This window comes from Sphaeramia orbicularis, chromosome 21 (assembly GCF_902148855.1).
Source record: "Sphaeramia orbicularis chromosome 21, fSphaOr1.1, whole genome shotgun sequence".
Lineage (NCBI taxonomy): Eukaryota > Metazoa > Chordata > Actinopteri > Kurtiformes > Apogonidae > Sphaeramia > Sphaeramia orbicularis.
Window position 1 is genome coordinate 57830581 of NC_043977.1, and position 10487 is coordinate 57841067.

Consider the following 10487-nt stretch of genomic DNA (forward strand, 5'->3'; position numbering starts at 1 on the left):
GTCATTTATAGAATATTTTGATCTGATGTGCACCTTTAAGGTATTTAAAAGCTGTGTTTGAAGGTTCAGTGCACACGAGCCAATGAGATGTTGCCACGCTGATTCACAGTATAACCATTTGGAACCTCAGTCATGTCACTGATGAGGTTCTCCTCCTTTAGATCACATGATGCTGTTCAGTAAGATAACCCTTTCTTTCTTTCTTTCTTTCTTTCTTTCTTTCTTTCTTTCTTTCTTTCCTTTCTTTCTTTCTTGCTGGAACAGCTAAATATTAAAGGTTCCATAAATGACACTGTTTGAGGAAATGTGTTTCTTTATGTTGCAGTTTGATCATTTACTTCTTGAAGGTCTGTGTTGGATTTACTATTTATTGAGGTTGATTTTGAAATGTTTTGTATAAAGAAGAGAATAAAGTTTGTGATTTTTTTCCCTGAACCTTGTGCTCCTATCATCTTTTTAGAACTGCTTTGAGCTGCTTTTTTAACGTCAAACAGGTTGGATCTAATTCATTTCATTGACATGTTCAGTGCTTCAGTCCACTTCGATTAAAAGAAAATGGTGCATGTTTGAGCATCAGTAGATATTTCTTCCATATTTCTGTGAGTTAGAGGGAAACAACACAGTGTAACATATAAGTTCTGGTGTTCTACCTGTTTGTATGTATTTTATAAATAGGTGTGTGTGTGTCTCAGTCAAATGCATAATTGTGTCTGTAAAATCCTTTTGGTCCATGTTCACTGATGTATGACTCAGTTCCTGCAGTAAAACAGTCAGATCCATCTTCTCCAAATGGATCCTTTATCCTGATCATGTCTGTAAAACTAAGTCTGAACTCTGTTGGATTCATAGGGACATGATCGACTCAACTGGAAAGGAGTTCCATTAAAGACACTAATCCTTCTGATCAGAAGAACAACAAACCTGAGTACATCGGACATGTTTAGGTGATCACTTGGATGGTCCAGTCACTTCCACATGGAATGAATCAGTGTTCAACCTTCTACAGTTGTCCTTCGAATTGAACATCTGTCCCTCCTCATAGATACTACAGCTGATATATTTGATGGATAAATATAGTGTGTTGAACAGATTTACACCGATGGAATCTCCAAAGTGGACCAGAATGTTCTTTTAGATTTGAAAAGTTCAACCGAATGATTAGACTGGATTTTCCACCATGATATTCAAATGAGTTCAGGTCAAAGGTCATGTTTGGTCATTCTATGGAGCTGGAGACAGATTAAAGGCACTATTTCACTATTATATGCATGAATGATATAGAAGTGGATCCAACTGCATCAGAGCTTTGATGGGATTTGAAGGAAATATTGGTGGTTGAAGGTGGTGTCAAATGGAGCTGAGTTCAGCATCTGGAGGTTTAGATAGCACTGGTCTACAAGTCAAATGCCTTCAGAATAAAAGTAGTGACATTTTACCACATGTGAGTCACTAATACAGACTAAGCCAGTCCTAAATGCTGGTTGGTTGTAGTTTCACAGATACAGTCTGGGGTCAAAATGTGAAATTGTAGAATTCATGATAGAATGGGTTTAAGTCCAAATGAATATTAGGGTCAAATCTACCAGATCTACTTCAAACACTGTCTGCACATGACAATACATTCACTTTACAGGTTCTATGAGTGGAACATTTATAAATCTATTGGATAAATGGACACAAACCAACATATATGTGGAAGAACACACCATCATATACCTGGAAAACATCAGCAAACCAGCACCTTGGTCATTAGTTTAACAATTAATCTGATTAAAATGCGTAACATTTAGCACATTTAATCTCTGAAGCATATCATTTCTAAAAAATTGTAGACCAGTGTAGAATATCGATACATGACATTAGAAGATGGATCCTTCTAGGAATCAAACATTCAACTATTTCTGAGTAAGTCTATGAAAGTGGGACAGGTAGAGACAGAAAGGACACAAACCCTTTGTCTGGATCAATGAGTTCCATCATTTAGCCCAGGGCTATTCAACAGGTGGCCCTGGGGCCAGAACCAGCCCATCAATCAAACTGGATGGACAGAGAGACTGGCTTCAACATGAAAACACGGTGCATTCAACGGAGAAGAGACGCAAAGTTAACGGTGACAAAAGAACATTTAACGACTGGACTGTTTTTTATTCATCCTTTCAGCACAGAAAGCTGCCTGTGTCCACTTTTAGTTTTTGGACTTTAACACACAAAGACCCAAACAGCTACCGATGACACAGAGGCTCCGTAGTTACCATGGAAACACCATCATCTTCTACAACACTGATTCCCCAGTCAAACTCATGGAGTTGGATCAATGACAGTAGATGGACACACTGCGTTTATGTTCAGTTAATGAGAGATTTTGCGGGGGAAAAAAAGTCACTTTTTCTTCAGTTTTCTTTGTTTTTAATATAATAACGCTCAACTATAATCTGAGGTTTATGGAATATCGACATGATAAGTGAATTAAATACAGGAAAATACATGATTTACACTGAAAAAATGCAAAATACAAAGGATAATGTCACAATAAATTGTGATAAATCACTCAAGACAAGTTAAATATAGAGAAAAAAAAGATTTTGGAAGTGCCACAAAAGTAACACTGAGTCTTTATGGGTTAATATAAAAATGACCAAAGTGTGTTTTTTAATTGGTCAGAGAACAAAATAATACTGACGGTCATAAATGGTTATAATGTTATGTTTACATTTCATTCAGTTACTGTGACTGTGATGGTATGTGTTATGTTCAAACTGAACAGAACAGGTTAATAGTTAAATGAAACTGTTAAAAATGTGATGGTGATGTATGTCAACTGTACACCCAACATTAGAGGAATACTACAGGGGTCCAGCCCACAGTCCATAGCATTCTGGGAAAATATAGTTGAATAGCCCTAATTTAAAATGTAAATACTGGTTGGTGTAAAATGACCCACTGTGACTTCAACCACATTCACAACAAACATTAGGCCGTCATCCATCAGTGGATATCCACCAGTATCAGCCTCCATGGCCGACATCAGCTAGGAGCAAACAAGGGAAACACTCATTAAGAAACAAAATCAGAAGAGCAATTAATTAGACAATATATTATCAATATGATAATTAAAGAAATATACATAATAAGTGTGCAAAAATGTCATGAGTAATTATAATTATGTGGTTGTGAGGTGGAGTTAAACAGTTAACATGAGAATCATTACAAATACTACATTAGCAAATGTTACTAACAATCTTTGCAACATGAAAACCATTAATAATAGCATTAATTAATATTAATTCCATCTATATGAATTATAACTTAATACTCGAATTAAAATGAAAATTATTAGCTGATGTTAACTCATGTACATTTATGGTGAAGTGATACCAAAAGGGAAAAAGAACAGTAGCATGAGTTTGGGATTGGTTGGTACTTATGGAACTCCTATTAACACTAAAGAGGAAACTTGTTCAAAATTTCCGAATTATAAATCACAATTTGCAAAAAACCTTGACGAAAAATATGAATCTGGTTTCCAACAGAGACAAGAGAATGCCTGTTTTCCTATAGTTTTATTATTCGGTTCATTGTGAAGGTTTTTCGTTTTTTGTGTTTGTGGCCAAATGACCAGAGTCATTGACACAACAGACACAACCATGTGGACACCTGAACAACAACAATATTCAGTCTGACGCAATCCACTGAAACAGCCTCGTAAAGAACGGTGAATTTGTGATGCTGATTGTGTTTACATTTCTTCCAGCTGTCAGGTCAGGCGTTCATCTCTATGGAAATGTTCTGGTACAGTCCTAAAGAGTCCACATAAAAAGGAGTTCTGACCTAAAACCACTGAAAACTATTACATGTTTGAGGTCATCCTTGTGAAACACTTAAAACACACAGTTATTGAACCCCACTATATTGTCATTTGAATACTGTACATTTACTAGGTGAATAATACAAACACATGCAAAATAAAAACCCCTAACCAGTGGAGCTGTTCCCTCCATTTAACGCAGCGGATGTTGGTAATTGGATGGAGCTGCTGTACGCTGTGGTGTGACATTCAACTGGAGCGTGTGCACATGAGGACAGGCCACCGGGGACGCCTTTGTCCACAGGCATGTAGCAAATGAACAGTGTCCTGTTCCAGGGGACACTCCAGGTCACCTTGTGTGCAGTCGGACCGTCGCTCCTCCACATGTCTTTCATGGCTTTTCAATGGCTTTCCCAAAGTCCCTGATTGCATTTAGTGGAACATTCACTAACAAACTGGGAGAGATAATCCCTGTGCTAAACAATCAACAACCTTGTAGAAGAAAGGAGGCCGCCCTGCATTAATTGTACCAGCAGCACTGTGAAGCGTGTCATGGCTTGACAACAGCCACTATTTTTAACCCCTTAACTTCTGATTTTCTATTTTAACATATAAAGACCCAAAAAGCCACTGGCGACCAAATCCATCTACTGATCTAAACTGTTTAATTGCTGTTGATCCATTAATCCTATCAATCCATGTCAATAATTGGTGTAAAATGCAGTTCTTCATCTTTTCATGGTCATCAGATATGACCCATTTGGACGTTCAGAGGCTCTGTAGTTACCGTGGAAACATCGTCATCTTCTACGACATTGATTCACCAGTCAAACCCATGGAGTTGGATCAATGACAGTGGATGGACACACTGGGTTTATGTTCAGTTAAGAAAAAAGTAACTTTTTCTTCAGTTTTCTGTGTTTCTGATTTAATAACGTTTGAATTTATATTTTTTATGAAAATCTACATGATCAGGAAATTAAACAGCTGAAAATACATGATTTTCACTGACAAAATGCAAAATACAGAGGATAATATTGTAATAAATGATGATAAATCAAGTTACATATACAGAAAAAATATTTTGAGAACAGTCGCAAAAGTAGCACTGGGTCTTTATGGGTTAAAGTATATTTTTAAAAACTCAGTTGTTTGTGTTTTTGCTTACAAGCAGATGATAAATTAAGTGGAGTTTGTCAGTTTGACTATAACACATGAAATAGAAAGAAATTTGGGTTTGATGCAAATTCGCAAGAACAGGCATGATGGTCAATAGTAATGAAAACGAAATAAAACAGATGACCTCACCTCAGGAGATGGAGATGGTTTTGCTGATACCATAGTTATTTTCAGTGTTCTTACTGGGTTCATATCAAATATGTCCAAACCTGCACTGGGACGAACACTATCTGAATCTGTAATGGAAACCGTTTGATGCAAATTTGTGACAGTCGACATTAAAGTGTCAACATGTAACTTTTATTATCTCTTCTAAAGCAATGATTCTCAACTGGTGGGTCGTGACCCAAAAATGGGTCTCCAACCCGTTTTCAGTGGGTTGTGGGCCTTTGTCTGGGATAAAAATAATGTGAACAAGTGGTGCCAGGCACAACAAGCGCACATATTGTATCTTACTTTGGCATCGATCCAGCTAATGTCGTCGTGTCTATGTGTGTGGTGATGTCATCATATTAACTGCCATCTAGATATGTGCCAAGTTTGAAGCAAATTTAAGCAAAATTGATGTTTTTATGGACAAAAAATAGAAAAAAAAGATTTTAAAAATTCATAAAATTTTTTTTTTTTGACTTTGACCTACTTTTCCCAAAATGTAATCACATCTATTCTGGATCACTGTCAATCTATAAACCCAATTAGGTATGAATTCAACCAATAGTTTTGCTGCTAAAGTGTTAACAAACAAAGAAACAAACCAAACTAAAAATAATACCCCTTGCCTCCCCTTCGGGGGGCGGGGTCATAGACCAATCCTACTATTTTTATGGAGCTGAGCACCATCCAGTCCCACTCCTCAACAGTAGGTGGTGGTAATGCAGTGTAATGATAATTAACACCAGACATTTCACAGCATAAAATAAGACCCAGAAGTTTCTACTCATATGATGCTAAAACTCAGGTCTGACCCCGACTCCATCAGATCTGGTATTTCCTCCAATGGACCAAACCTCAGTGGGTTTAATTCTTCAATAAGTGACTGAATGAACTTTTTATTAGGGACCGAGCCGAAAGGTAAGGCCCTCTCACACAGTGAGAGGCCTTGCCTGCAAGCAAGGCCCTATTGTTTTTCATTCGTTATGATATTATTAGGGACCGAGCCGAAAGGTAAGGCCCTCCCACGCAGTGAGAGGCCTTGCCTGCAAGCAAGGCCCTATTGTTTTTCGTTGGTTTTTATATTTTTTTTTTTTTTTTTTTTTTTTCCGTGACGCTTTAAACTGGAATTTGCCCCCCTAAACATGCTCAAAAACTCACCAAATTTGGCACACGTCAGGCCTGGCGAAAAATTTGATAAAATGTAAAAATTAACCCCATAGGTGCCAAAATGGCCTCTCTAGCGCCACCTATGTGAAAAAAATGGGAAAAGCCCTAGTGGCCACTAGGAATGTCGTACAGACATGAAACCAGTGCCAAAATTCTTGTTGGATGAAGCACTACAAATCATCCACTGACACTTATGACCTAACTCCAACAGGAAGTTCGCAATATGCCTTTCAAAATAAAATTTCTAAAACTAACTCCGATGACACCGTTTGTCATATTGACTTCTAAATAGCATCAAAAGATAGAGTGAAACCTCCTCAAAAAAGTGATCTCTCACTTTTTCCGGAACTGTCTTAGTTTTTTTTTTTACAAGCCCGCAAAGTTGTGATGTTTGGAACTCATTTTTCACTTTGCAGTTTTTCCTGACATGTGACATATCTACACGTTCATGGGACTCAGCACAATGCTCACATGCAAAAATTTTTGAGATAGGATGTACGGTTGTTGATTTATAACAATTCTTTTATTTTCATACTTTTTCCACTTTAGACTGCCATTTGACCCCCTTAACATGCTCCAAAACTCACCAAATTTGCCATGTATGTCATGGCTGGTGAACACTTTCATACAATATCAAAAATTAACCCCTTGGGTGCCAAAATGGACTCTGTAGCGCCACCTTTGTACTAAAAAACACACAAAATCTGCCCTAGCAGCCAGTAGGAATGTCACAGAAACATGAAACAAATGCCAAAATGTTGGTCTGATTGAGCCCGACAAATCATACACTGACACTCATGAGCTAACTCCAACAGGAAGTTGGCAATCTGCCTTTGAAAGTTACTCTACGTTTCTGCAATTACTGCTTATTCATTTCAGAGTTTTGACATAAAAGTTAGACCTCATTGAATATCCACAAGTCTGCAGAATCCAAAAGTGAAAGAATTTTTCAGATACGACCTACGGTTATGGAATTATAGCGATTTTTTGAAGACTATGTTTAGTTTCACTTTTCCAAATGGCAAAATCCCTATAAAAGTCTTGCTGGTGCACATTTTCACATGTCTCTCTGTAGTGCAGTGGTTCATGTAGCTGCCTATGGAGCTGAAGGACCCTGGTTCAAGTCCCAGGTAATCCAAAAAAATTTTTTTTTATTTTATTTTATTTTAAAACAGGTTTAACTCTATTGTATTGTGGATATTGGAAATTTTGCACACATTCAAGAGTACACGGAGTACATTTTTTCAAAATAAAACCAAAATTAAGAATAATACAAAATGTCTATTACATAACTTCTTTTCATTTTTATGACCAAACACTCAACTGTTTGTACAATGTTTCTTCATTCAAAAGTACTCTTTCTCACAGACACACATCCTCACACAATAGGGTTTTTCCCAAAATAAAAGCCTTAAATGTGGTAAATCATCACTTTTATACTCACTTATTCATACAATTTCAATTCATTTTTCAAACTGATTCTTTCTCTCACATTAAAAACAAATGCACATACACACAGTAGGTTTTCCAAAATAAAAGTGTCATTTTAAAGGTGATGGTGGTTTCAGCAGAGGGTCACTGGTGTTCTGTACAGATGTAAGGAGGACAGACACTAAAGGATGGGAACTGGTATGGGGACGGACAGGTGTGAGTGGAGCTGAGGCGTCGACAGTCACGGGTGGCGGATCGCGGGGGAGGCGGATCGCCCGGTGCGAGGTCCCGCCCAATGCTGCTTGCAGCTTTAATTATTAGGGACCGAGCCGAAAGGTAAGGCCCTCTCACGCAGTGAGAGGCCTTGCCTGCAAGCAAGGCCCTATTGTTTTTCGTTCGTTTTTATATTATTATTATTATTATTATTATTATTTTTCCGTGACGCTTTAAACTGGAATTTGCCCCCCTTAACATGCTCAAAAACTCACCAAATTTGGCACACATGTCAGGCCTGGCGAAAAGTTTGATAAAATGTAAAAATTAACCCCATAGGTGCCAAAATGGCCTCTCTAGCGCCACCTATGTGAAAAAAATGGGAAAAGCCCTAGTGGCCACTAGGAATGTCGTACAGACATGAAACCAGTGCCAAAATTCTTGTTGGATGAAGCACTACAAATCATCCACTGACACTTATGACCTAACTCCAACAGGAAGTTCGCAATATGCCTTTCAAAATAAAATTTCTAAAACTAACTCCGATGACACCGTTTGTCATATTGACTTCTAAATAGCATCAAAAGATAGAGTGAAACCTCCTCAAAAAAGTGATCTCTCACTTTTTCCGGAACTGTCTTAGTTTTTTTTTTACAAGCCCGCAAAGTTGTGATGTTTGGAACTCATTTTTCACTTTGCAGTTTTTCCTGACATGTGACATATCTACACGTTCATGGGACTCAGCACAATGCTCACATGCAAAAATTTTTGAGATAGGATGTACGGTTGTTGATTTATAACAATTCTTTTATTTTCATACTTTTTCCACTTTAGACTGCCATTTGACCCCCTTAACATGCTCCAAAACTCACCAAATTTGCCATGTATGTCATGGCTGGTGAACACTTTCATACAATATCAAAAATTAACCCCTTGGGTGCCAAAATGGACTCTGTAGCGCCACCTATGTACTAAAAAACACACAAAATCTGCCCTAGCAGCCAGTAGGAATGTCACAGAAACATGAAACAAATGCCAAAATCTTGGTCTGATTGAGCCGACAAATCATACACTGACACTCATGAGCTAACTCCAACAGGAAGTTGGCAATCTGCCTTTGAAAGTTACTCTACGTTTCTGCAATTACTGCTTATTCATTTCAGAGTTTTGACATAAAAAGTTATACCTCATTGAATTCCCACAAGTCTGCAGAATCCAAAAGTGAAAGAATTTTTCAGATACGACCTACAGTTATGGAATTATAGCGATTTTTTGAAGACTATGTTTAGTTTCACTTTTCCAAATGGCAAAATCCCTATAAAAGTCTTGCTGGTGCACATTTTCACATGTCTCTCTGTAGTGCAGTGGTTAATGTAGCTGCCTATGGAGCTAAAGGACCCTGGTTCAAGTCCCAGATAATCTAAAAATTATTATTATTTTTTTTTTATTTTAAAACAGGTTTTACTGCATTGTATTGTGGATATTGGAAATTTTGCACACATTCAAAAGTACACGGAGTACATTTTTTCAAAATAAAACCAAAATTAAGAATAATACAAAATGTCTATTACATAACTTCTTTTCATTTTTATGACCAAACACTCAACTGTCTGTACAATGTTTCTTCATTCAAAAGTACTCTTTCTCAAAGACACACATCCTCACACAATAGCGTTTTTCCAAAATAAAAGCCTTAAATGTGGTAAATCATCACTTTTATACTCACTTATTCATACAATTTCAATTCATTTTTCAAACTGATTCTTTCTCTCACATTAAAAACAAATGCACATACACACAGTAGGGTTTCCAAAATAAAAGTCTCATTTTAAAGGTGATGGTGGTTTCAGCAGAGGATCGCTGGTGTTCTGTACAGATGTAAGGAGGACAGACACTAAAGGATGGGAACTGGTATGGGGACGGACAGGTGTGAGTGGAGCTGAGGCGTCGACAGTCACGGGTGGCGGATCGCGGGGGAGGCGGATCGCCCGGTGCGAGGTCCCGCCCAATGCTGCTTGCAGCTTTAATTATTATTATTAGGGACCGAGCCGAAAGGTAAGGCCCTCTCACGCAGTGAGAGGCCTTGCCTGCAAGCAAGGCCCTATTGTTTTTCGTTCGTTTTTATATTATTATTATTATTATTATTATTATTATTATTTTTCCGTGACGCTTTAAACTGGAATTTGCCCCCCTAAACATGCTCAAAAACTCACCAAATTTGGCACACATGTCAGGCCTGGCGAAAAATTTGATAAAATGTAAAAATTAACCCCATAGGTGCCAAAATGGCCTCTCTAGCGCCACCTATGTGAAAAAAAATGGGAAAAGCCCTAGTGGCCACTAGGAATGTCGTACAGACATGAAACCAGTGCCAAAATTCTTGTTGGATAAAGCACTACAAATCATCCACTGACACTTATGACCTAACTCCAACAGGAAGTTCGCAATATGCCTTTCAAAATAAAATTTCTAAAACTAACTCCGATGACACCGTTTGTCATATTGACTTCTAAATAGCATCAAAAGATAGAGTGAAACC